Source organism: Carassius carassius, chromosome 26, assembly GCF_963082965.1.
Source record: "Carassius carassius chromosome 26, fCarCar2.1, whole genome shotgun sequence".
NCBI classification, from domain to species: Eukaryota; Metazoa; Chordata; class Actinopteri; order Cypriniformes; family Cyprinidae; genus Carassius; species Carassius carassius.
In genome coordinates this window covers 22323155-22349771 of record NC_081780.1, presented here as the reverse complement: position 1 = coordinate 22349771, position 26617 = coordinate 22323155, and the positions used below count along the sequence as shown (strand labels likewise).

At 37.5% G+C, this 26617-nt stretch overlaps 1 protein-coding gene and 1 pseudogene; one reads left to right on the top strand and one right to left on the bottom strand.

The window, feature by feature from the left end:
• Positions 1–26617, bottom strand: part of LOC132106083 (gastrula zinc finger protein XlCGF49.1-like) — a 473864-nt gene that overhangs the window by 355124 nt on the left and 92123 nt on the right.
• On the top strand, positions 477–24845 carry LOC132106043 (gastrula zinc finger protein XlCGF57.1-like; annotated as a pseudogene).

Below are 26617 nucleotides of genomic sequence, written 5' to 3'. Positions count from 1 at the left end.
TTTACCTTACATTTAGGAACGTTATGCTGTAAGTAAAGCACACCAGCACATGACTAACAGAAAAGGCGCGTCTTGATTTGCTCACTAACGTTAACGTTATATCACTTTATTGTAAATATGAATTTGGTCACACTGTCAAGCAGTGATAAGAGAAACGCTGTTGGAAACTCCGAGCTCAGCAAAATGATTCACTGTTTCTAGGTTTCAAATACTATTGTATTGAATAAAAAACAACCAACCTGTTTAAAAAATATATATATAATAATAATAATAACAACAACAATAATAAATTAAATGCATAACACAAATTCTTAAGCAATAAATATTTAAATATGTAACTTAATTTGTGTCCTTTTAATAATTTTCAGTTCTAGTTTTGCATGTGTTTTGACATTTATCGCGAATACTATATACCAAAACTTTCAATCTCTGTTTCCCAAAAGCATCGTTTCCTAAGTATGATTACAAGATTAGTAATGACAGAACTTTAGACCATACTTGCTTTTGGGAAACGCATCCCTTCTTGCCAAGGCACCGGGTGCAGACGGAAACACACAGAGATATTTAGTTTGCATTTATAAGCTATTATTTCTGCTAATTGTTCTCATCTTAAACACACAGAAAAAAACTCCAGATGAAGCAACTGGGATTCATGTGACATACCATTATCAAGATGGCATTTATTAAAGATGAAAGTAAAGACATGAGAATTGAAGAAACATTCAAAGTCAAACAAGAAGAGACTGAGGAACAAACAGGTTGTTTTTTTAATTCTCAAAGCTTAATTCATTTGATCCATATTAAAATTGTCAACCTTTACAGAAATGAATGATATTTCAGAAGAATGACTTCCATAACCTTTTTGATAAATACAACACCATGATCAACCATATCATAATTGATACTTTTCCCCCCTCTAGTTTAATTGTTAATTTAACAATTCAAATTATATATATATATTTAGTAGTAGTGTTGTCAAAAGTATGACTTTGATACCTGTCAGTACTGTGATTTAAAAAAAAAAATTCCATTTCCTGCTAACATTTGAAGTGAAGTGACGTTACATACAGCAAAGTATGGTGCTTAAAGGGTTATTCACCCAAAAATGAAAATTAGACAGTGTTTTACTTAATCATCAAAGCATTCTTGGTGTATTTGACTTTCTTCTTTCAGTCTGAGTTATTTTAAAATTGTCCTGGCTATTCCAAGTCTACTTACATTTCACTGCTGGATATATATGCTCTATATAATTGTGTATGTGATGAATACAATTCTTTAATCTTCTTGAATCCTGAAGTCATTGCAGTCTGCAGGAGTTGCAGTTGAACAGTCCACAAGTTGTTAAATAAAGTGCGCGCATCCATAATAAAACTTGGATCTGGGGGTTGAGTAAAGGTGTCCTGTAGTCGTGGATGCATGCGTTTTTGTAAGAAAATTATTCATATTTCAAATGTAATAAACACTTTTTTCTCTCTTCCGGTATCTGTCATATGTGGAAGCCGATCCTGCGGATGATGCTGCACATAATATGCACAGCGCGTGCGCTTGGGAGTAGGGATGCAATAATACCATTTTTTCAGAACCGATCTGATCACAAAAATTCTATCTACCGAGACTGATCTGATACCAGCGCAGTTTTTTTTTTTTATCAGTGTAGAATTTCTATACTTCTCTGTGTTGACCTGATCATCACTCTTTTGTGTGTTAAACACAGTCTACTAGATATAAACCACTTACATTTATAGCACAGTAAAAATGCAGCAACATATGATAGATAAGACAAAACAAGAAAGACTAATAATAATCTTTGTGCAGAAAAGTATTATTAATACTAAAGGCACCAATATAGAGCATCACAGAGTGCTTATGCACATCCTGTACGCAGAATGATAAGCTTGAAACAACAAGGAGTCACAGAGTGCAGGCTGCTTAGCTCTCAAGAGTCCACATAGAACAGTTAGTACAACACGCATTCTGCTCGGCTCGTGTTCATCTTCAGTTCTCTCTTCACAGCAGTTCAGTCAGTGTACTGTTTGAGTAAATTAAAGGGTTAGTTCACCCAGATAGCAAATTTATGTCATTAATAACTTACCCTCATGTTGTTTCAAACCCGTAAGACCTCCGTTTATCTTCGGAGCACAGTTTAAGATATTTTAGATTTAGTCCGAGAGCTCTCAGTCCCTCCATTGAAGCTGTGTGTACGGTCTACTGTCCATGTCCAGAAAGGTAAGAAAAACATCATCAAAGTAGTCCATGTGACATCAGAGGGTCAGTTAGAATTTTTTGAAGCATCGAAAATACATTTTGGTCCAAAAATAGCAAAAACAACGACTTTATTCAGCATTGTCTTCTCTTCCGTGTCTGTTGTTAGAGAGAGTTCAAACAAAGCAATCTGGATATCCGGTTCGCGAACGAATCATTCAGTTCACCAAATCGAACTGAATCATTTTAAACGGTTCGCATCTAATACGCATTAATCCACAAATGACTTAAGCTGTTAACTTTTTTAATGTGGCTGACACTCCCTCTGAGTTCAAACAAACCAATATCCCAGAGTAATTAATTTACTCAAACAGTACACTGACTGAACTGCTGTGAAGAGAGAACTGAAGATGAACACCGAGCCGAGCCAGATAACGAACAAAAGACTGACTCGTTCACGAGTCAAGAACCGTTTCTGTCAGACGCGTCCGATTCGTGAACCAAGGAGCTGATGATACTGCGCATGTGTTATTCAGCGTGAAACAGACCGACACATAGAGCGTCTGAACTGAACTGATTCTTTTGGTGATTGATTCTGAACTGATTCTGTGCTAGTGTTATGAGCGCGGGTAAACCGAAGGCTTGAATCAAGGGCAATCATCGCAAATGACGCCATTATACGTCGAGCACAAAAGAACACGTGAACCGTTTTCTTCAACCGGTTTATTGAATCGAACTGTCCGAAAGAACTACTGGTGATCCGAAAACCGATGCAACCGGTTCTTCTCTCTTAAATGAGTCAGTCTATTGTTCGCTATCTGGCTCGGCTCGGTGTTTATCTTCAGTTCTCTCTTCACAGCAGTTCAGTCTGTGTACTGTTTGAGTAAATTAATTACTCTGGGATATTGGTTTGTTTGAACTCAGAGGGAGTGTCAGCCACATTAAAAAAAGTTAACAGCTTAAGTCATTTGTGGATTAATGCGTATTAGAGATGAGAACCGTTTAAAACGATTCAGTTCGATTTGGTGAACTGAATGATTCGTTTGCGAACCGGATATCCAGACTGCTTTGATTTGAACTCTCTCTCACAACAGACCCGGAAGAGAAGACAATGCTGAATAAAGTCGTCGTTTTTGCTATTTTCGGACCAAAATGTATTTTCGATGCTACAAAAAATTCTAACTGACCCTCTGATGTCACATGGACTACTTTGATGATGTTTTTCTTACCTTTCTGGACATGGACAGTAGACCGTTCACACAGCTTCAATGGAGGGACTGAGAGCTCTCGGACTAAATCTAAAATATCTTAAACTGTGTTCCAAAGATAAACGGAGGTTTTACCAGTTTGAAACAACATCAGGGTAAGTTATTAATTACATAAATTTGCTATCTGGGTGAACTAACCCTTTAATTACTCTGGGTTATTGGTTTATTTCGACTGAGAGGGAGTGTTGGTCACATAAAAATAAGTGAATAACTTAAGTAATTTGTGGATTAATGCTTAATGGAGATGCAAATCGTTTCAATGATTCAGTTCGATTTGGTGAACTGGTTCAACTGGTTCACTAAGAAGATCCGGTTAAATCAAATGGTTCGTTCACGAACCGGACATCAATAGTACAAAGGGAAGAGATATTGAAACGTAGTGTATTAAACCTGTGCGTTAGTTTATTGAACCTTTTCTTTGAACAATTTAAAACCTCAGTTACTGTGCATTCTTGATGAGAGTTTCATGGTTTTGACTGCAGAAACCGAACGGGACATGCTGAATGATTGCTGAATGGAGGATGACAGACATCCGCAGAGGAGAGAAGAGTCTATGTGAACTTGAATTTAATGACTTCAATATAAATCTGTACCTCACATTGAACTATGGAACGGCATCAGAACACTTGAAATATGTCCACAAAAACGTTTTGGTGCTTTACAATGTTTTTGTGCCTTTCATGGGGCTCAACAATAACACAGAATAGTACAAACACAATATTGGATTAAGATCAGTCTCATCTGACTGATCACCGATCCATAGAAAATGCTAGTATCGGAGCCAATACCGATCCTGAGTATCAGATCGATGGATCCCTACTTCGAAGATAGGCAAGTCTTGCAAATCGGTTTATAGGAGCAAAGGAAGCAAAGTTTCCTTACTATAGCAAAAGAAAACCAGTATCCTCTTGGTTTATATCAAAATCCAACATTTTTCTTTGAAAATCCTTGTTTTCTATTTCTAATTCGTGACCGTAGTTTTGTATTGTTCTCTCTCCTCATTCGTCACTAATCACACAACGCTGACTGCTTCCGCTTCTGACAGATAACGGACATGAGAGAAAAGTGTTAATTACATTTGAAATATGGATATTTTGATTACAAAAACACATTGATTCTCTACAGGTAGGCCTGTCAGAATAATCAATATAATGACTTATTGCACAATATATGTACATGACCTCAATAATTTTTGGTGACGTATTATATTGCCCATTATTTTTACATAAAAAAAAAATCACAATAACATAAAAAAGTGCATTCTACTTGCGCCAGTGTATTTTGCAGCTTCTTGTAGATATTGTGGGTTAGTCATTAGGTGATAGTTCAAATTAAAAAAATGCCTCTAGAAAAAGATATGGTCTGCAGATATGGCCTTGTTTAGGGATCTGTGCCTTTGTAAATATGGACATCTGACTGCAAAGTAGGGATTGTGTTTTTTAGCAATAGTGTGCACCCTTAGATTTTCCCCTGAATCTGTAAACTATCTTAAAATGGCATAAAATTGTCTTAAAATGACAATAATATCGCTTATTGCATTTTTTTATGGAGAAATGTATTGCACAACAAAAAGCTGCTATCGTGACCGGCCTAGCTACAGGAGGTATTCATTCACCCCCCGGAGCTGTGTGCAGCACATTTTATTATGGATGCACACACTTTATTTGAAAACTTTTGGAATGTTTAACTGCAATGATAGAGCTTGGAATAGCGTAGGACAATTTTTAATATAACTCGGACTGAATTCTTCTGAAAGAATTAAGTCATATTCACTGTAAAATCACTACCCTTACCTACAATCCCTATATAGTACAATACATTACTTTTGAATTCATTAATGAATTTTGTGTTGAAATTTTAATTGCAATGAAAGTTTGTGAACCCCTTGAGCTGTTCAGAGTTTTCTGTTGTTTTAACATGATTTTCTTATTTTATCATCACCTGCTTTTTATAAATGAAATGGCAGATGTTTGTTGATCAATTGCTTATTTTTGTTTAGAGGGCATTTTCTGAGTAGGCAAAAAACTACATAAAGATTAAATTATTATATTTGCAAATAAGTGGAGCCCCAGCTGCATTGGTAAAGTCAAGTGGGTAACAGATTTAGATGAAACACATTAAGGTGCTTAATTAAGCATAACAATCAAATTAGACATCCTTAGGAAAGTGGTTGGGCAACACTGATTAAAAGAGAGAGGAAACCAACCAAACCACTGTAGTGCCAAGGAGTCAAACATTGCCAAGAGGAAAAAAGATAGCTGAGGACACCAGGAAGAAGGTGTTGACAGCCCATCAGTCTGGGGAAGGCTATAAGACCATCTCCAAGAGATTCCAACTCCATCCATCCACTGTAAGACAAACCATCTACAAATGGACGGCATTGAACTCTGTCTAGAAGTGGACCCCCATCAAAACTACCATTAAGAAGCACCAGAAAAATTATAAACAAGGAACAGGCCAACCTACACATCACCTCTAGAGAGTTGCAGACCTCTCTGGCAGCATCTGGGGTATATGTACATGGGTCTACAATCAGACAAAAATTGAACAGACTTGACATTTATGGGTGGGTTGCTAGAAAGAATCCTCTGCTCTCAAAAAATAACAAAGATGCCTGTTTCAACCTTGCCAGAGAGCATTTGGACAAACCAGAGAGGCCTTTTGGAAGTCAATTCTTTGTACAGATTAGTCCAAAATAGATTTATTTGGTCATAATCAAAGCCACCATGTTTGGAGAAAAGCCAACACTGAATTCCAGAAAAATAACCTCCTCCCAACAGTGGAGCATGGTGGTGGAAACTGGAAATGTGATGGTTTGGGGCTGCTTTTCTGCCTCCGGGCCAGGGCGACTCCATATTAGAGGTCTTCACGGATCCAAAAATTTGTGTCCAAACCCGAAAGAGACCCGTAATGTACTACTCCAAACCGACCCGGACCCGGCTATTATTTCAAAAGCTGGACCCGGACCCGTGTAGATCCGAGAAATGCCGACCTGGACCCAACCCTGCCGGGAAGACACAGACTTAACTGGACTGAACTACAATAATGATTGCTCGTTCAGTGCTCTGGACACTTATTAGGTCAATTGGCAACATGATTGGGTATTAAAAGAGCCTCTCAGAGTGGCAGTGTCTCTCAGAAGTAAAGATGGGCAGAGGATCACCAATTCCCCCAATGCTGCAGCGAAAAATAGTGGAGCAATATCAGAAGGCAAGGCAAGTTTATTTATATAGCACATTTCGTACACAATGGTAATTCAAAGTTCTTTACATAAAATAAAGTAAAATAATCATGAAGTAAAATAATCAGAAAAATAAAACAAGCAATTTAAAAACTTTGAAAATGATTTTAAAAAATTACTTATTTAAAATGAATTTAAAACATTTAAAACTGTACAGTGATTTGACATAAAATACAGCAAATACGTAAAATACAGTGCAATCAGGACATTGCACAGTGCTCATTCAATAAATGCACAGCTAAACAGATGAGTTTGAGTCTAGATTTAAATGTGACTAGTGTTTTAGCACATCTGATCTCTTCTGGCAGCTGATTCCAACTGCGGGCGGCATAGTAACTAAAGGCGGACTCCCCTTGTTTTGTGTGAACCCTTGGTATTTCTAACTGACTCGATCCTAATGATCTGAGTGGTCTGTTAGGTTTATATTCAGTGAGCATATCTGCAATATATTTCGGTCCTAGGTCATTGATTGATTTATAAACAAGTTAAAGTACTTTTAACCTGTTAGCCAGCACCCCCCATTATGGGACTCACAGCTGAAAGTGCTATACCTAACTTATAATTGTAACAGTTTCCTACATCAGTGTGTTACAAACATACTTTTGGTGTCTTTGGAAAGAAGACACTTTCAAACATATTAAAAGTTATAGACACTGAAGTGCCTTGATTTTTTTTTTTACCACACTTAATTATTTTTTTATTTGATATAAAAATACATTAAATGAGTCCTGGAGCAATCTAGAAAAAGTAATGGGTTGAAAGCCACATGTCTCATGAGTTTCTATTTCAAATCTGAATAAGATATCATGAAAAATGAGACTCCTGCAAATATTTTTCTGAGACTATGTCTACACCCCCCACCCCCCAAATATAAGAAAATATATTTCCCAATAGTACTGAAGGCTTCTACAAACTATTTAGTCAGTAAAGATACCACTGCATAGTTTTTTTTCAAGACAGAAACGTAGACATCATATAAGTAATTTATTTTAGCACTAGAAAAATACAATAAGAATTGAAGCTGCAAGCAGCGATGAAAGGGACCTCGCACTCGGGCTCACCACCACCCGGTGCCCATAGGAGGAACAGTGAACGTTGGGCCATATGCTTATAAAATAGTAAATATTTGTGCCACATTTCCTGCTGCCAACAGGTGGCGCTATGACTATAACTGTATATCGACATGTAAATGTCTTCAGGCCAGGACTCTTACCAAACATGCAAAGTTTCGGGTAGATCAGAAAAGTCATGTTTAAGTTAGTATAAAATAAGTCATTTCCTGTTGCCAGCAGGTGACGCTATACTTAAAATTGAATATTGGCCTTTAGTTGTGTTCAGGCCAGTACCCTTATAAAACATGTGATGTTTGGGCCAGATTGGGAATTGTATGCATGAGTTACAACAACTTCCTGTTTTATAGTATTAATAGCATCATTTTGCACACTAATTGTTGCTAGAATGTTTGAAAATATTTATAGCATGATTAGCACACAATGGCATATTTTACTGTGTTGCAAATAGTGCATAAAAGTGTTAAGAATGACACTTCCTGTTGCCAGCAGGTGGCGCTATGACTATAACCGAAAATGGGCATGTTGATTTATTTAGGACAGGACCCTTGTCAAACATGTGAAGTTTGGGGCAGATTGGACATTGCTTGTCTGAGTTACAGCAACTTCCTTTTTCACTGCATTAGTAGCGTGCTTTAGCACTTAGCTAAGTGTTGCTAGCATGTTTTAGTATGCTTTTAGAATGTTGCAAGCCTATTTAACACTTGTTGATGCTTTTATTATTTTGCAAGGAGTCCATAACAGTTTTAAAAATGCCACTTCCTGTTGCCAGCAGGTGGCACCATCATCGAATACGGGCATATTGCTGTGTTCAGGAGAGGACTCTTATCAAACTTGTTCAATTTGGGGCATATTGGACACTGTATGCCGTAATTACAGTAACTTCCTAATTCACTGCAGTAATATGAGGCTTTAGCATTTAGATAAGTGTTGCTAACATGTTTTAGTATGTTTCTAGCATGCTGCCAGTGTATTTATCACTTGCTGGCACTTTTTAATATGTTGCTAGGACTCCATAACAGTGTTACACATGCTAGGAGTCCATAACAGTGTTACACATGACACTTCCTGTTACCAACAGGTGGTGCTATGACTATAACCGAGTACGGGAATGTTGATGTGTTCAGTACAGGACTCTTGTCAAATGTGTGAAGTTTGGGGCAGATCGGACGTTGCTAGCCTGAGTTACAGCAACTTCCTTATTCAATGCAATAGTTGCATGCTTTAACACTTAGCTAAGTGTTGCTAGCATGTTTTTTTATGCTTCTAGAATTTTGCCAGCCTATTTAACACTTGTTGATGCATTTTATTATTTTGCAAGGAGTTCATAACAGTTTTAAACATGACACTTCCTGTTGCCAGCAGGTGGCACTATCATCGAATATGGGCATGTTGATGTGTCCAGGAGAGGACTCTTATTAAATTAGTTCAATTTGGGGCAGATTAGACACTATATTCGTGAATTACAGTAACTTCATGTTTCACTGCATTAAGATGATGCTTTAGCATTTAGGTAAGTGCTGCTAACATGTTTTAGTATGTTTCTAGCATGTTGATAGTATATTTAGCACTTGCTGACGCTTTTTAATACAGTCGTGGCCAAAAGTTTTGAGAATTACATAAATATTGGAAATTGGAAAAGTTGCTGCTTAAATTTTTATAATAGCAATTCGCATATACTCTAGAATGTTATGAAGAGTGATCAGATGAATTGCATAGTCCTTCTTTCCCATGAAAATTAACTTAATCCCAAAAAAAACCTTTCCACTGCATTTCATTGCTGTCATTAAAGGACCTGCTGAGATCATTTCAGTAATCGTCTTGTTAACTCAGGTGAGAATGTTGACGAGCACAAGGCTGGAGATCATTATGTCAGGCTGATTGGGTTAGAATGGCAGACTTGACATGTTAAAAGGAGGGTGATGCTTGAAATCATTGTTCTTCAATTGTTAACCATGGTGACCTGCAAAGAAACGCGTGCAGCCATCATTGCGTTGCATAAAAATGGCTTCACAGGCAAGTATATTGTGGCTACTAAGATTGTACCTAAATCAACAATTTATAGGATCATCAAGAACTTCAAGGAAAGAGGTTCAATTCTTGTAAAGAAGGCTTCAGGGCATCCAAGAAAGTCCAGCAAGCGCCAGGATCATCTTCTAAAGAGGATTCAGCTGTGGGATCGGAGTGCCACCAGTGCAGAGCTTCCTCAGGAATGGCAGCAGGCAGGCAGTTGCTTCTCATTCAAGGGAGTGGGCTCACTCACAATTCTGCCCAAAAACACAGCCATGAATATAGAATGGTACCAAAACACCCTCCAACAGCAACTTCTTCCAACAATCCAACAACAGTTTGGTGAAGAAAATGCATTTTCCAGCATGATGGAGCACCGTGCCATAAGGCAAAAGTGATAACTAAGTGGCTCGGGGACCAGAATGTTGAAATTTTGGGTCCATGGCCTGGAAACTCCGCAGATCTTAATCCCATTGAGAACTTGTGGTCAATCCTCAAGAGGCGGGTGGACAAACAAAAAACCACTAATTCTGACAAATTCCAAGAAGTGATTATGAAAGAATGGGTTGCTATCAGTCAGGATTTGGCCCAGAAGTTGATTGAGAGCATGCCCAGTCGAATTGCAGAGGTCCTGAAAAAGAAGGGCCAACACTGCAAATACTGACTCTTTGCATAAATGTCATGTAATTGTCGATAAAAGCCTTTGAAATGTATGCCCCTGGTTTCACAGACAGGGCTTAAGACTAGTCCTAGACTAAAATGTAAGTCTGAGCTGTTTCCACTGAAATAAACTTGCACTGACTGATCTTAAAAATATATCAGTGCCTTTTTAGTTTTAAGATGCACATCGGTAATGTTTTTTTCTAAGCATGTTTATAAAAATTACTTAAATGTCCTAATTGATCTATGGTCTAATCCTGGCTTAGTCTAAGCCCTGTCTGTGAAACCAGGCCATGAAGTGCTTGTAATTATATTTCAGTACATCACAGAAACAACTGAAACAAAAATCTAAAAGCAGTATAGCAGCAAACTTTTTGAAAACTAATATTTGTTATTCTCAAAACTTTTGGCCACGGCTGTATGTTGTTAGGAGTCCACAACAGTGTTAACATTGCCACTTCCTGTTACCAGCAGGTGGCGCTATGACTATAACTGAATTTGGTCATGGGTGTTTGTTTGGAACAAAACACATATCACACGTGTGAAGTTTGGGGAAGATCGGACATTGCTTGCCTGAGTTACAGCAACTTCCTTTTTCACTACATTATTAGCATGCTTTAGCACTTAGCTAAGTGTTGCTAGCATGTATTAGTATGTATCTAGTATGTTGCCAGCCTATTTAACACTTGTTTACACTTTTTAATATGTTCCTAGGAGTCTGTAACAGTGTTAACCATGACACTTCCTGTTACCAGCAGGTGGCGCTATGACTATAACTGAATTTGGTCATGGGTGCTTGTTTGGAACAAAACACCTGTCACACGTGTGAAGTTTGGGGAAGATCGGACATTGCTTGCCTGAGTTACAGCAACTTCCTTTTTCACTACATTATTAGCATGCTTTAGCACTTAGCTAAGTGTTGCTAGCATGTATTAGTATGTATCTAGTATGTTGCCAGCCTATTTAACACTTGTTTACACTTTTTAATATGTTCCTAGGAGTCTGTAACAGTGTTAACCATGTCACTTCCTGTTACCAGCAGGTGGCGCTATGACTATAACTGATATGGTCATGGGTGCTTGTTTGGAACAAAACACCTATCACATGTGTGAAGTTTGGGGAAGATCGGACATTGCTTGCCTTAGTTACAGCAACTTCCTTTTTCACTGCTTTAGTAGAATGCTTTAACACTTAGCTAAGTGTTGCTAGCTTGTTGTATTATGTTTCTAGCATGTTGCCAGTCTATTTAACACTTTTTGACACTTTTTAATTTGTTCCTAGGAGTCCACAACAGTGTTAACCTTGTCACTTCCTGTTGCCATTAGGTGGTGCTATGACTATAATTGAATACGGGCATGTTGATGTGTTCAGGACTGGACTCTTATCAAACTTGTTCAATTTGGGGCAGATTGGACACTGTATGCCTGAATTACAGTAACTTCCTAATTCACTGCAGTAATGTGATGCTTTTGCATTTAGCTAAGTGTTGCTAACATGTTTTAGTATGTTTCTAGCATGCTGCTATTGTATTCATCACTTGCTGGCACTTTTTAATATGTTGCTAGGAGTCCATAACAGTGTTACACATGACACTTCCTGTTGCCAGAAGGTGGCACTATCATCATATACGGGCATGTTGATGTGTTCAGGAGAGGACTTTTATTCATTTTTTTTTCAATTTGGGGCAGATTGAACACTATATGCCTAAATTACAGTAACTTCCTGTTTCACTTCATTAATAGGATGCTTTAGCATTTAGCTAAGTGTTGCTAACATGTTTCAGTATGTTTCTAGCATGCTGCCAGTGTATTCATCACTTGCTGGCATCACTTTTTAATAGGTTGCTAGGAGTCCATAACAGTGTTACACATGACACTTCCTGTTGCCAGTAGATGGTGCTATGGCTATAATCAAATACGGGCATGTTAATGTGTAAAGGACAGGACCCTTGTCAAACATGTGAAGTTTGAGGCAGATCGGACATTGCTTGCCTTAGTTACAGCAACTTCCTTTTTCACTGCCTTAGTAGCATGCTTTAGCACTTAGCTAAGTGTTGCTAGTATGTTTTAGTATGCTTATTAGAATGTTGCCAGCCTATTTAACACTTGTTGATGTTTTTTATTATTTTGCAAGCAGTCCATAACAGTGTTAAACATGACACTTCCTGTTGCCATTAGGTGGCGCTATGACTATAATTGAATACGGGCATGTTGATGTGTTCAGGACAGGACTCTTATCAAACTTGTTCAATTTGGGGCAGATTGGACACTGTATGCCTGAATTACAGTAACTTCCTAATTCACTGCAGTAATATGATGCTTTAGCATTTAGCTAAGTGTTGCTAACATGTTTCAGTATGTTTCTATCATGCTGCCAGTGTATTCATCACTTGCTGGCATCACTTTTTAATAGGTTGCTAGGAGTCCATAACAGTGTTACACATGACACTTTTTGTTACCAACAGGTGGCGGTGGCGCTATGACTATAACCGAAATACAGGCATGTTGATGTGTTCAGTACAGGAGTCTTGTCAAATGTATGAAGTTTGGGGCAGATCGGATGTTGCTAGCCTGAGTTTTAGATTTCAAATAAACTATCTTTTGCCTATCTTTATTCATTCTTTTTTCCGGTGGATCATCTCATTCTGTTTGTGACACTGTACGCTGCAAAACCATGCCGTTTTTTTACTACCAAGACGCAATTTCCGACCGTGAGTTATTCCATAACGGACACAAACAGTTCTGTCGCTGAAAAGTAAACAAAGGAATTATGATCCATATTACAACGTTATTGCTTCGTTGGACTAAACCTGCTTCATGAGATGTCGTTCAGTGGACCCTTACCTTCCTAACTAAACTGGGATTTACAGCTGTGGATGTGTTTATGACTCGTTATTACGACAGATCTGGTATGTACAGCGTTTCTAATGTTCATCTTTTTTATGTGTACTGCTTACACAAATGTAGCAAATACAGTCTTTATAAGCTTTCCATTGAAAAACAGCGATCTGTCGTCGATGCTTGAGGCTTAGATCTTTATAATGATACATAGTTTGTCAAGATTAAATTTCTCCTGTTTCATTTAATCTATTCGTAAACACTGACAAGTGCAAGTTGAGTGGCTTTCAGGACGAGGGCGTCGGGGTGCTGGCTAAGAGGTTAAATCAATCCTAAATGTAACTGGAAGCCAGTGTAAGGACCTGAGGACTGGTGTGATATGCTCAGATTTTCTGGTTCTAGTCAGAATCCTGGCAGCAGTGTTCTGGATGAGCTGCAGCTGTCTAATGGTCTTTTTGGGAAGGCCAGTGAGGAGCCTATTACCCTGCTGGTTGATAAAGGCATGAACAAGTTTCTCAAAGTCTTGGCTGGAAACAAAAGATCTAATTCTTGCAATGTTTTTTAAATGATAGTATTCTGATTTAGTTACTGCTTTGACATGACTACTGAAACTAAGGTCTGTCTCCAGAATCACATCAAGATTCCTGACTTGATTTTTGGTTGTTTGACCCCTAGAGTCAAGGTATGCATTCACCTTGAAAACGTCATCTTATTTTCCAAATGCAATTACTTTTTTCCTTGTTTAACTGAATAAAGTTATGGCACATCCAACTATTAATTTCATCAATACATTGGCAGAGGGAGTCAATAGGGCTGTAGTCATTTGGAGATAAGGCTAGGTAAATCTGGGTATCATCAGCATAGCTGTGATAGGCAATTTGGTTCTTTCTCATTATTTGACTTGGAAAGGAGTTTCTCAGAGAAAAATTGCAAAGAGTTAGAAGTTATCATCATCTACAGTGCATAATGGGCTAGTTGCATATCTCCGCCATCTTGGATTTCCGTTCTTGCGAGTGTGTGCGTAGATATTTCCGGTTGTGCTAAACGTCAGTGCAGAGAACCGGAGAAGTCCAAATATTACCTTCTATATGTTTACAGGATTTATAATATCTCTTCAAATGCAAATAAGATATACACTGCTATTATCACTATACTATAAATGTTAACTGAGCCAGTGGATTTGAAACTTGTGTATGTTTGGGTCTGGTGAATGAATTAAATACACTATGTTCCCTACTGTTCACGAGATGAAAGTTGAACTCATGGTGTGTATACACAGCTACATAATGTATTTTTATCTTACCAAATATGTGAATGTACAAATTACTTATTTCTCGAAAATGTTTGCATTATTTTTATTTTTTTTAATGAAATATTTACCTCATGAGACGTGGGCTGCGATTTATCTTCAGAAGTATCCATTTCTCAATTGTACACATACATCAGTCTGTTTCATCGTTATTTTCACAACATATTTTATTATTTTACACAGTAAAAAATACATGACTCATTTTAATATCTGTTTAATCTGATAATTAATGCAAAAGAATAACAATATACATGGCTGCTCATAGACAGATAATGATTTATGCTGCAGATCTTTCACAAAACAAATAAACATAGATAAAAACACACATGAATGCAAACAGCGATCTTTTATTTAATGCAAACCTACCATAATTATATTACGTTTAATTGTACAGTTAGTTATAAATGTATGTTATCAATATTACGTTTAATTGTACAGTTAGTTATAAATTATGTTATCAAATAAAGTTAATAAAACATGCTTTATCAGACATCTCTGTGCATCTTGTTTGACAGTCAGAAACATTGATCTTATTTAACAGTCAGAACAAACCCAGCTCTTCGAAAATGAAAAGTATTGCATATTTGAGTGGTTTGTGTTTGAAAGAAGAAATCCCTGTGGACCTGACGCTGATCCGCATAATCAACAAAAGACTAAAGCAATCTCCGCATTGTATCTTGATGAATTTCCACACAGAGGTATGCAAAATTTAGGGAGGATGTTTCCCCATGTTTTTGATTAACCACTATCGGCTGTTGAATTTGAAAATCATTAATTATATACATCTATGCAAGTTTCGTATGTAAGTTTCCCTTACAGTCAATGCTAGCGTCACAAGACCGGACGCAAGTATGCACATACTCGCGTCGCTAAAGCTCACCGGCGCCATCTTGTGCACCTAGCCCATATCATCCAAAGATTCAGAGAATCTGGAACAATCTCTGTGCGTAAGGGTCAAGGCCAGAAAACCATACTGTATGCCTGTGATCTTTGGGCCCAGCTAAAACTCTATAGGTCAGAAAAGAAGCCATATCTAAACATCATACAGAAGCGCAGGCCTTTTCTCTGGGCCAAGGCTCATTTAAAATGGACTGTGACAAAGTGGAAAACTCTTCTGTGGTCAGATGAATCAAAATTTGAAGTTCTTTCTGGAAAACTGGGACACCATGTCATCCGGACTAAATACGACAAGGACAACCCAAGTTGTTATCAGCGCTCAGTTCAGAAGCCCGAATCTCTGATGGTATGGGGTTGCATGAGTGCGTGTGGCATGGGCAGCTTCTGGAAAGGCAACATCAATGCTGAAAGGTATATCCAAGTTCCAGAACAACATATGCTCCCATCCAGACGTCGTCTCTTTCAGGGAAGACCTTGCATTTTCCAACATGACAATGCCAGACCACATATTGCATCAATTACAACATCATGGCTGCGTAGAAGAAGGATTTGGGTACTGAAATGGCCAGCCTGCAGTCCAGATCTTTCACCCATAAAAAACATTTGTTGCATCATAAAGAGGAAGATGTGACAAAGAAGACCTAAGACAGTTGAGCAACTAGAAGCCTGTATTATACAAGAATGGGACAACATTCCCATTCCTAAACTTGAGCAACTTGTCTCCTCAATCCCCAGACGTTTGCAGACTGTTATAAAAAGAAGAGGGGATGCCACACAGTGGTAAACATGGCCTTGTCCCAACTTTTTTGAGATGTGTTGATGCCATGAAATTTAAAATAATTAATTTTTCCCTTAAAATGATACATTTTCTCAGTTTAAACATTTGTCATCTATGTTGTATTCTGAATAAAACATTGAAATTTGAAACTTCCACATCATTGCTTTCTGTTTTTATTCACAATTTGTACAGTGTCCAAACTTTTTTGGAATCGGGTTTGTATATTTGATTAGGTTATTAATTCTTTTTGTTTACATTTTTTTGTTACACAAAACCTGATCATGTCTGGAAGGCTCACAAACTTTCAAATTTATATATATGTATATATATATATATATATATATATATATATATATATATATATATATATATATATATATATATATGCTAATATTTGTCCACAAATGTCAAATAGTACAAAAAATACACACTGCGTACTCCTTCGTCAGGCACACACTGACCGAAATGTTTCCACTTTAACTTTTTTAAAATAAAGGGATAATTACGGTGCTCAGGATATGACATGTTCAGTTCACTTAGTTTTGGCATGGCCACGACATAACCCATGGGAACGTGATATGTTGTGGCCACAAGATCATTTTGATGAGGTAATGACATCCATATGTCATGACTTCGAGTTGTTATGTTCAGGGAACCTGCGTGACCATAGCAACCTGGGATTATCAGAGATAGATAAAACATTTTAATTAACATTTAAACAATTTATATTTGTTTATCATTACATTAATTTATTAGGGCTATATTTTTATATTTATTGTTATATATGCTTATTTCCCCTTTCAATTTGTGTATTGCTTTACCTAGTTACGGTTTTGTATAATTATGCTAGTATTTGCTAGCCTACCATATATTTTGCAAATAAACGGCTGATAATTATGCCAAAAAGGTTTAGATTTTTTTATTGTATTTATGCATGTGTGTGATGATAAATGAGCATATTGTTTTTATTTACAAATTAAACTACGTGAACGATTAATTCCTAAAAAAAAATGCTATAGTATTCATAATTATGGTCTATTAATAAGCCAAAATAAAATTTAATATGTGAAATGTAAACTGCTGTCTAGTATAAATTCCAGTCAGCATAATCAAAGCTTTATTGGCATGTTGAGCATTTACAGTTGGCTATTATTTACAAAAGTATTCAGAAAGTTAAGTAAAAAATATCAAAATGAAGGGGAATGAAAAAATGAATATAAAAATATAACCCATAATAATATGTTGATGATAAAAATAATAATATACAAATATTATGGTTAAAAGACAATCAATTAATGGACTTAACAAGACTGTGGGACAGATAAAAGTGTTTTCCTGAAGAACTATTTTACATTATGCACTTTGTTACATTTTTTCATGATGAACTTCATTTGAATGCCGACTGTCACGTAATACAGTCTGGTATAGCCAAGGCATGTGGTTAATATAATTTCTATAATAATAATAATAATTTCTTAATTTAAAAAAATAATCAATGATTCCATCTTTTATAATCCCGGGTTGCTGTGGTCACACAGGATTGTCTTTTCGCATTAGAGAAAAATATGGCTTTCCCTCAACATAACATCTTGAAGCCACAAAATTAGGATGTTGTTACCTCGACAAAATTATCTCATGGACATGACATGATATCACAATCCCACAAGTTAAAAAGGACCTACTCCTTGTCGAAATCATACTCTAGATTTAATACTGCCACATGGAGTTGATGTTGATAGTGTTGAAATTATGCAGCCAAGTGATGATATCTCAGATCATAATTTAGTTTTGTGCAAACTTCATAGAGCCAAAATTGTTCAAGTGTTGACATTTCCCAACACCACAGCAGTAATGACTTTATGAACTACTTTACTTCTAAAATCGATACTATTAGAGATAAAATTGCAACCATTCAGCCGTCAGCTACAGTATCACATCAGACAGTGCACTATAGACCCCCTGAGGAACAGTTCCACTCATTCTCTACTATAGGAGAGGAAGAATTGTAGAAACCTGTTAAATCATCTAAACCAACAACATGTATGTTAGACCTTATACCATCTAAGCTCCTAAAAGAGGTGCTTCCAGAAGTCATAGATCCTCTTCTGACTATTATTAATTCCTCATTGTCATTAGGATATGTCCCCAAAACCTTCAAACTGGCTGTTATTAAGCCTCTCATCAAAAAACCACAACTTGACCCCAAAGAACTAGTTAATTATAGACCAATCTCGAATCTCCCTTTTCTGTCCAAGATACTAGAAAAGGTGGTATCCTCACAATTATATTCCTTCTTAGAGAAAAATGGTATATGTGAGGATTTCCAGTCAGGATTTAGACCGTATCATAGTACTGAGACTGCTCTCCTTAGAGTTACAAATGATCTGCTCTTATCATCTGATCGTGGGTGTATCTCTCTATTAGTTTTATTGGATCTTAGTGCTGCGTTTGACACAATTGACCACAACATTCTTTTGCATAGACTTGATCACTTTGTTGGCATTAATGGAAGTGCATTAGCATAGTTTAAATCGTACTTACAGTTTTAAAAAAACTCTAAAAACTCTGCTTGTAATAACCTAGAACACTGTCTAAGACTTGATGGTTGCTCTGTCAATTCTTCGTCATCAGTTAGGAACCTAGGTGTGCTATTTGATCGCAATCTTTCCTCAGAAAGCCACGTTTCTAGCATTTGTAAAACTGCATTTTTCCATCTAAAAAATATATCTAAATTACGGCCTATGCTCTCAATGTCAAATGAAGAAATGTTAATCCATGCATTTATGACCTCAAGGTTAGATTATTGTAATGCTTTATTGGGTGCAGGGGTGGAGTGGGACCAAAAAATCTACCGGGAAATTTCGTAAACCACCGGCCCTCGGTGGTCAAAAAAAAAAAAATGCTTAAAAATGTCACTGTTTTTTTTTCTGTCAATTCACCTGTTGACGCCTGATTTCGGAATAAATCCGTAATTTTTGAGCACTTTGATGCATTCTCCTCCAGCATCCGCTTCTTCTTCATTCTGGCCCTTTCGGCCCCTCCTTTGTCCTTTCTCTTCTTGCCTTCCATGGGGTTATCATTAAATGTTATGCAACCACGCTAATTCTTCCTGACTGTCAATTTTTTTTTCTAGAATTTGCGCGCTCTCTCTCTCTCTCTCTCTAGTCTGGCGTGTGCCATTTTTGGGTCATGCCATTAGACGAGGGGGGAGGGGGCGCTCATTATCTCCCTACATTTCTGTAAACAGACTTGACCTGCAATCGGTTCATTGGATAAATGAATTCCCCATTCCCAGGAGGTTTTACTCCATTCTATGTTAATTTAAGAACAAACAAATGAATTAAATACTCGTTTTTTGTTTGTTTTTTTGTGACCATGAAAGTTCTGTATGAAGAATATGACGGGGGAGATGAGATGAGTGTGCAGGGGGGTAACTATGACTGAGAAATACAGTGCCGGCGCCGCGCTCCCGCTCCGGCCACTCTCACGGCCGTTATGAATAATTTATAATGGGCCGATCATGAAAATTCATCAACCGGTCGGCCGGTCGAGAAAAGTCCCGATCGTCCCGATTGCCACTCCGCCCCTGATTGGGTGGTTGTTCTGCACGCTTAATAAACAAACTACAGCTAGTCCAAAATGCAGCAGCAAAAGTTCTTACTAGAACCAGGAAGTATGACCATATTAGCCGGGTCCTGTCAGCACTGCACTGGCTCCCTTTCAAACATCGTATAGATTTTAAAATATTGCTTATTACTTATAAAGCCCTGAATGGTTTAGCACATCAGTATTTGAATGAGCTCCTTTTACATTATAATCCTCTACGTCCGCTACATTCTCAAAACTTATACCTAGAATATCAAAATCAACTGCGGGCGGCAGATCCTTTTCCTATTTGGTGCCTAAACTCTGGAATAACCTACCTAACATTGTTCGGGAGGCAGACAGACTCTTGCAGCTTAAATCTAGATTAAAGACCCATCTCTTTAACCTGGCTTACACATAACATACTAATATGCTTTTTATATCCAAATCCGTTAAAGGATTTTTAGGCAGCATTAGCTAGGTAAACCGGAACCGGGAACACTTCCCATAACACCCTATGTACTTGTTACATCATTAGAAGAATGGCATCTACGCTAATGTTTGTCTGTTTCTCTCTTATTTTGTGGTCACCGTAGCCACCAGATCCAGTCTGTATCCAGATCAGAGGGTCACTGCAGTCACCCGGATCCAGTACGTATCAAGACCAGATGGTGGATCAGCACCTAGAAAGGACCTCTACTGCCCTGAAAGACAGCGGAGACCAGGACAACTAGAGCCCCAGATACAGATCCCCTGTAAAGACCTTGTCTCAGAGGACCACCAGGACAAGACCACAAGAAACAGATGATTCTTCTGCACAATCTGACTTTGCTGCAGCCTGGAATTGAACTACTGGTTTCGTCTGGTCAGAGGAGAACTGGCCCCCCAACTGAGCCTGGTTTCTCCCAAGGTTTTTTTCTCCATTCTGTCACTGATGGTGTTTCGGTTCCTTGCCGCTGTCGCCTCTGGCTTGCTTACTTGGGGTCACTTCATCTACAGCGATATCGTTGACTTGATTGCAAATAAATGCACAGACACTATTTAACTGAACAGAGAAGACATAACTGAATTTAATGATGAACTGCCTTTAACTATCAATTTGCATTATTGACACACTGTTTTCCTAATGAATGTTGTTCAGTTGCTTTGACGCAATCTATTTTGTTTAAAGCGCTATATAAATAAAGGTGACTTGAATTGACTTAATATCACATTCCCACAAGTTAAAGGGATAGTTCACCCAAAAATTAAAATTGTCATTAATAACTCACCCTCATGTCGTTCCAAACCAGTGAGACCTCCGTTCATCTTCGCAACACAGTTTAAGATATTTTAGATTTAGTCTGAGAGCTCTCAGTCCCTCCATGGAAACTGTGTACGGTATACTGTCCATGTCCAGAAAGGTAAGACAAACATCATCAAAGTAGTCCATGTGATACCAGAGGGTCAGTTAGAATTTTTTGAAGCATCTAAAATACATTTTGGTCCAAAAGTAGCAAAAACTACGACTGTATTCAGCATTGTCTTCTCTTCCGGGTCTGTTGTGAGCTCGTTCACTGTAGTGATATCCGGTTCGCGAATGAATCACTCGATGTAACCGGATCTTCTTGAACCAGTTCACCAAATCGAACTAAATAGTTTAAAACGGTTCGCGTCTCCAATAAGAATTAATCCACAAATGACTTAAGCTGTTAACTTTTTTAATGTGGCTGACATTCCCTCTGAGTTAAAACAAACCAATATCCCGGAGTAATTCATGTACTCAAACAGTACACTGACTGAACTGCTGTGAAGAGAGAACTGAAGATAAACACCGAGCCAAGCCAGAAAACAAACAAAAGATTGACTCGTTCTCGAGTCAAGAACCGGTTGCATCAGTTTTCAGATCACCAGTAGTAATAGGAAGTTCGGTTCTTTCCCGCAAACCGGTTCTTTCGGACAGTTCGATTCAATAAACCGGTTGAAGAAAGCAGTTCACCGATTCTTTTGCGCTCGACGTAATGACGTCATTGGCGATAATTGCCCTTGATTCAATCCTTCGGTTTATCCGCGCTCAGAATCAGTTCTCCAATCACCAAAAGAATCAGTTCGGTTCAAACGCTCTGTTTGTCAGTCTGCTTCACACTGAATCACACATGCGCAGTTTCATCAGCTCCTCGGTTCTCGAATTGGACGCGTCTGACAGAAACGGTTCTTGACTTGAGAACGAGTCAGTCTATTGTTCATTATCTGGCTCGGCTCAGTGTTCATCTTCAGTTCTCTCTTCACAGCAGTTCAGTCAGTGGACTGTTTGAGTAAACGAATTACTCCTGGATATTGGTTAGTTTTAACTCAGAGGGAGTGTCAGCCACATTAAAAAGGTTAACAGCTTTTAATTCCGGAAGAGAAGACAATGCTGAATAAAGTCATAGTTTTTGCTATTTTTGGAACAAAATGTATTTTCGATGCTTCAATAAATTCTAACTGACCCTCTGATGTCACATGGAATACTTTGAAGATGTTTTTATTACCTTTCTGGACATGGACAGTATACCGGACATACATTTTCAATGGAGGGACTGAAAGCTCTTGGACTAAATCTAAAATATCTTAAACTGTGTTCCGAGGATGAACGGAGGTCTTACGGGTTTGGAATGTAAGGGTGAGTTATTAATGTCATAATTTTCATTTTTCGGTGAACTAAACCTTTAATATCTTGTGGCCACAACAAATCTAAGTGAATTGAACGTCAGCTTCTGAGCACCGTAGATAATAACAGTGTGCCGATCTTTTGTCACCTGACAAGACGCTTTGGATGTGTGTACTTTGACTTTTTCTATATCCAGAAATGTCAATGCAATTTTAAAGCTAATAAAGAAATTGTAGTTAACTTTAATAAGCAAAGATTCTGTATTATAATAGGGTTTAATCTTAACTGTTCGTAAATGGCATATGACATCAGTCTATAATATACCCTCCAAGAACTGAGTTTGACACCTATGATTTACACGTCTAAATGCAACTTATAGCAATTAAACGAGTTAACTTTTTTAACACCGTTAACAGTTTGTCTCTTTTCACTCTAGACCCAATGCAGCTGAAAGAGGAGTGTGAAGTAATGAGTGAAAAGGAAGTGAAAGAACAGAAGGAGAAACATCATGATTTCATAACTGGAGAAAAATTAAGTTGCCCTCAGACTGAAAAGACTTCCTCACAACAAAGAGCTCAAAATACAGAAATTCGAAATTATTTCTCCTGCTTTCAGTGTGGAAAGATTTTCAGTCAACATGGAAACCTTAAGACCCACATGAGAACTCACACTGGAGAGAAGCCTTACACCTGCCAGCACTGTGGAAAGAGTTTCACTCAAAAAGGTAACCTTAAGACCCACATGAGAACTCACACAGAAGTCAGCTCTTTTATCTGTCATCAGTGTGGAAAACATTTTAACAAAAAAGCAAACCTTCAAGTCCACATGAGAGTTCACTCTGAAAAGACATTTTTCATCTGCCCTCAGTGTGGAAAACAATTTAACAGAATAGGAAACCTTAATTCCCACATGAGAATTCATACTGGAGAAAAGCCTTACACATGCCCTCAATGTGGATTAAGCTTCACTCAAATAGGAAACCTTAATAGGCATATGAGTATTCACACTGGAGAGAACCCTTTCAACTGCAATCTCTGTGGAAAATATTTTGTTCAAAAAGAGAGCCTTAAAAGCCACATGAGAATTCACACTCGAGAGAAGCCTTACACCTGCAAACAATGTGGAAAGAGATTTACACATAAACCAGCTCTTAATGCCCACATAAGAATTCACACTGGAGAGAAGCCTTACTCTTGCAAGGAATGTGGAAAGAGTTTCAATCAAAAACAAAACCTTAGAGTCCACATGAGAATTCACAACGGAGAAGTCCCTTTCTCCTGCCAACAGTGTGGACAGTGTTTCACTCAAAAAGGAAACCTTAAAAGACACATGAAAATTCACACTGGAGAAGCCTTTCACATGTGAACTGTGTGGAAAGAGCTTCACCGTGGAACTAAACCTTAAGTATCACATGAACATTCACACTGGAGAGAAGCCATTTACATGTGATCTTTGTGGAAAGTGTTTCAGATATAATGTTACCCTTAATTCCCACATGAGGATTCACTCAAGAGAGGACTGTTTTATATGTAATCAGTGTGGAATGAACTTCCCAGACATAACACACTTAAATAAGCACACAATAATTCACTCTGGAGGGAAACCATTCAAATGTTACCAGTGTGCAAATAATTTTCAGGGGGAAAAAAACCTAAAGACTCACATGAGAGTTCACACTGGACAGAGCCTTTGCAGCGGCCAACTGTGTGGAAAGAGCTTCTCACAAAAAAGAAATCTTCAGTCTTACAAAAGCGTCCACTCTGGAGGAGGGCAATTTATTTGTTGTCAGTGTAATAAAAAAATTATTTTGTCATCACACTTACAGATACACCTGAAAAGTCATACAGGTGCGAGACCCTATTCTTGTTCTTTGTGTAGAAAGCGGTTCAAATGGCTCAGCAATTTAAAATGGCACCAGAAAGTACGAATCTGTGTAAAATTAAGACTGCGTTCATATCACAGCTGAATGTGGACCAATTCTGAACATCACATAAAAGCACAAAAATTATTTTATTAAGTTCTGAGCTATAAATGATTAGAATGAGAATTAATTTGCACTCATTAAAGTCGCCCTGTAGACAAAATGTTTTATACCCTAAAACGTCATCATCAAAATTACATATTTAAATGTTGTTTCTTGTGAAAATAATTTTCTCATGTCTAAAAGTAGCTTGAATGTAACTCTACACCCTTACCTAATTTACTATACACAAATCTATGATTGCACAAATTAGCCCCGCCTCCACTCAGTCACACTAGCCAGGGCCTCCTGATCCAACTACTGAACTGTAGTAAAGGCGAAACATTGGCACATGGAAATATTGTTTTAACTAAACCATGTTTGAATCAGAAAATGAATCGGAAGTCGATGTGTCAGAATGGTAATTCATTTTATCACTCTGTTAGACACCTAATGTAGTTTCTATAATTAGCCCTTGGCTTAACTATGTTATCAAACAGCTGATGATATTGTTGTGTCCTCAATATGCTTCCAAGATTTGAATGCAGTCAAGTTTGTGATTTCAATTTGCACTCACGAGCATATGCGTGTGAAGTGGGGACACCAATGCAGGAGAGGTGGGTCTATAACTCCTGGCTACTGCAACATCTGCAACCGAAAAATGCTAATTTGAGGAATTATATTAGGTCAAGGCTATGACTAATCAAAACAAGAGCCAGGCATTACCTACAAAAAGCATTAATTGGCAGAAAATGCCTTATTCGCTATTTTCTTTTTTTTTTTCTTATATTTCTGTGCTGTTACATGTGTCCTTTTTTAAAATGGAACAGCTCACCCAATTTCCCCACAGGGATTGATAAAGTGTTGATAAATTCACATTAAATTAAATTGAATTAAAACAAATTCATTAATGTTTTTTTTTTTCTTGTCAAATACAGCCCAAAGTGACAATCATTAGGTTGCAAGCACAATCACCTTGTGTAGAGAATGCAGTTATCTTATGGTAGCCATGTCTTTTTTCAAATATACGATGAGTATTTAAGGGTCTTTATGTGGAAGTATTATTTTTTTGTACTATATTGCAATGGACAAATAATATTGTCTCTTCTTTTTAACTGGACCGCAATATATGCAGTCATGTCTGACAACTTGACAAATGTTTTCTGAATTTAGGATATATAAATATGAAGGTATTTTGGAGACAACAGATTTCTTTGGAAACTGATTAGACTTAGATTGTTCTAGCCTTTATTAAAGGGATAGTTCACCCAAAAAGGACAATTCTGTCATCATTTACTCACCCTCATGTCATTCCAAACCTGTATTAGTTGCTTTCTTATGTTGAACATAAAAGAAGATATTTTGAAGATTGCTGGTAATCAACCAGTTGGTGGTTGCCATTGACTTCCATAGTATTTCTTTTCCTACTATGGAAGTCAATAGCAACCACCGACTGTGTGTCTTCCTCCCAAACAATGTTAGGCAGGTTATTCCAGAGTTTTGATGTTAAATAGTAAAAGGATCTGTCGCCAGCAGTTGATTTTTAAATTCTAGGTAATAAAAAATTGTAAGAGTTTTGAGAAAGCAGCGGATGTGGAGGACTATAATGCAGGGCTCGAAATTCTTTACTTATTAGCACTGGTGCTTCCAACTTCAACAAGTTAGGAGCACCAGCAAAAATTTAAGAGCACTCACCAAAAATGTGGGAGCATCGCAACTACAAATGATAAATTTACAGATTTTATCCTTACATTCTTAACTTTAATGCAGATTTTAGATTGGTTGATATTAGCTGTCAGTCATTCAGTAACTGCTTTCTGCTAACTACCGCGAGAAAAAGAAAGGGCTGAAGAAGAGAGAAAATGCAAAGAAATCTGACCGATTAAGTTAAACTCTTATTTGTTGTGAAATAGGATGGTGTATGCAGTGTTAAATTTTACATTCAGCTCTGCCAATTGCATGAAACGGTTGGCAGCTAGGGGTGTGCGAAATTGACAAAATATTATATCTCTATTTTCTGGAATTTTATCGATAACAACAACTTGACTGAGTGTTACTGTTCTTATATCTTGAGTACTATGGTGGACAGCTGACTTCTAAAATGTTTTATATTCTTCATATTCTGTGGGGTGGTCAGTTCACAGCAGTGAAAGAAATTAAACTTTTCCAAT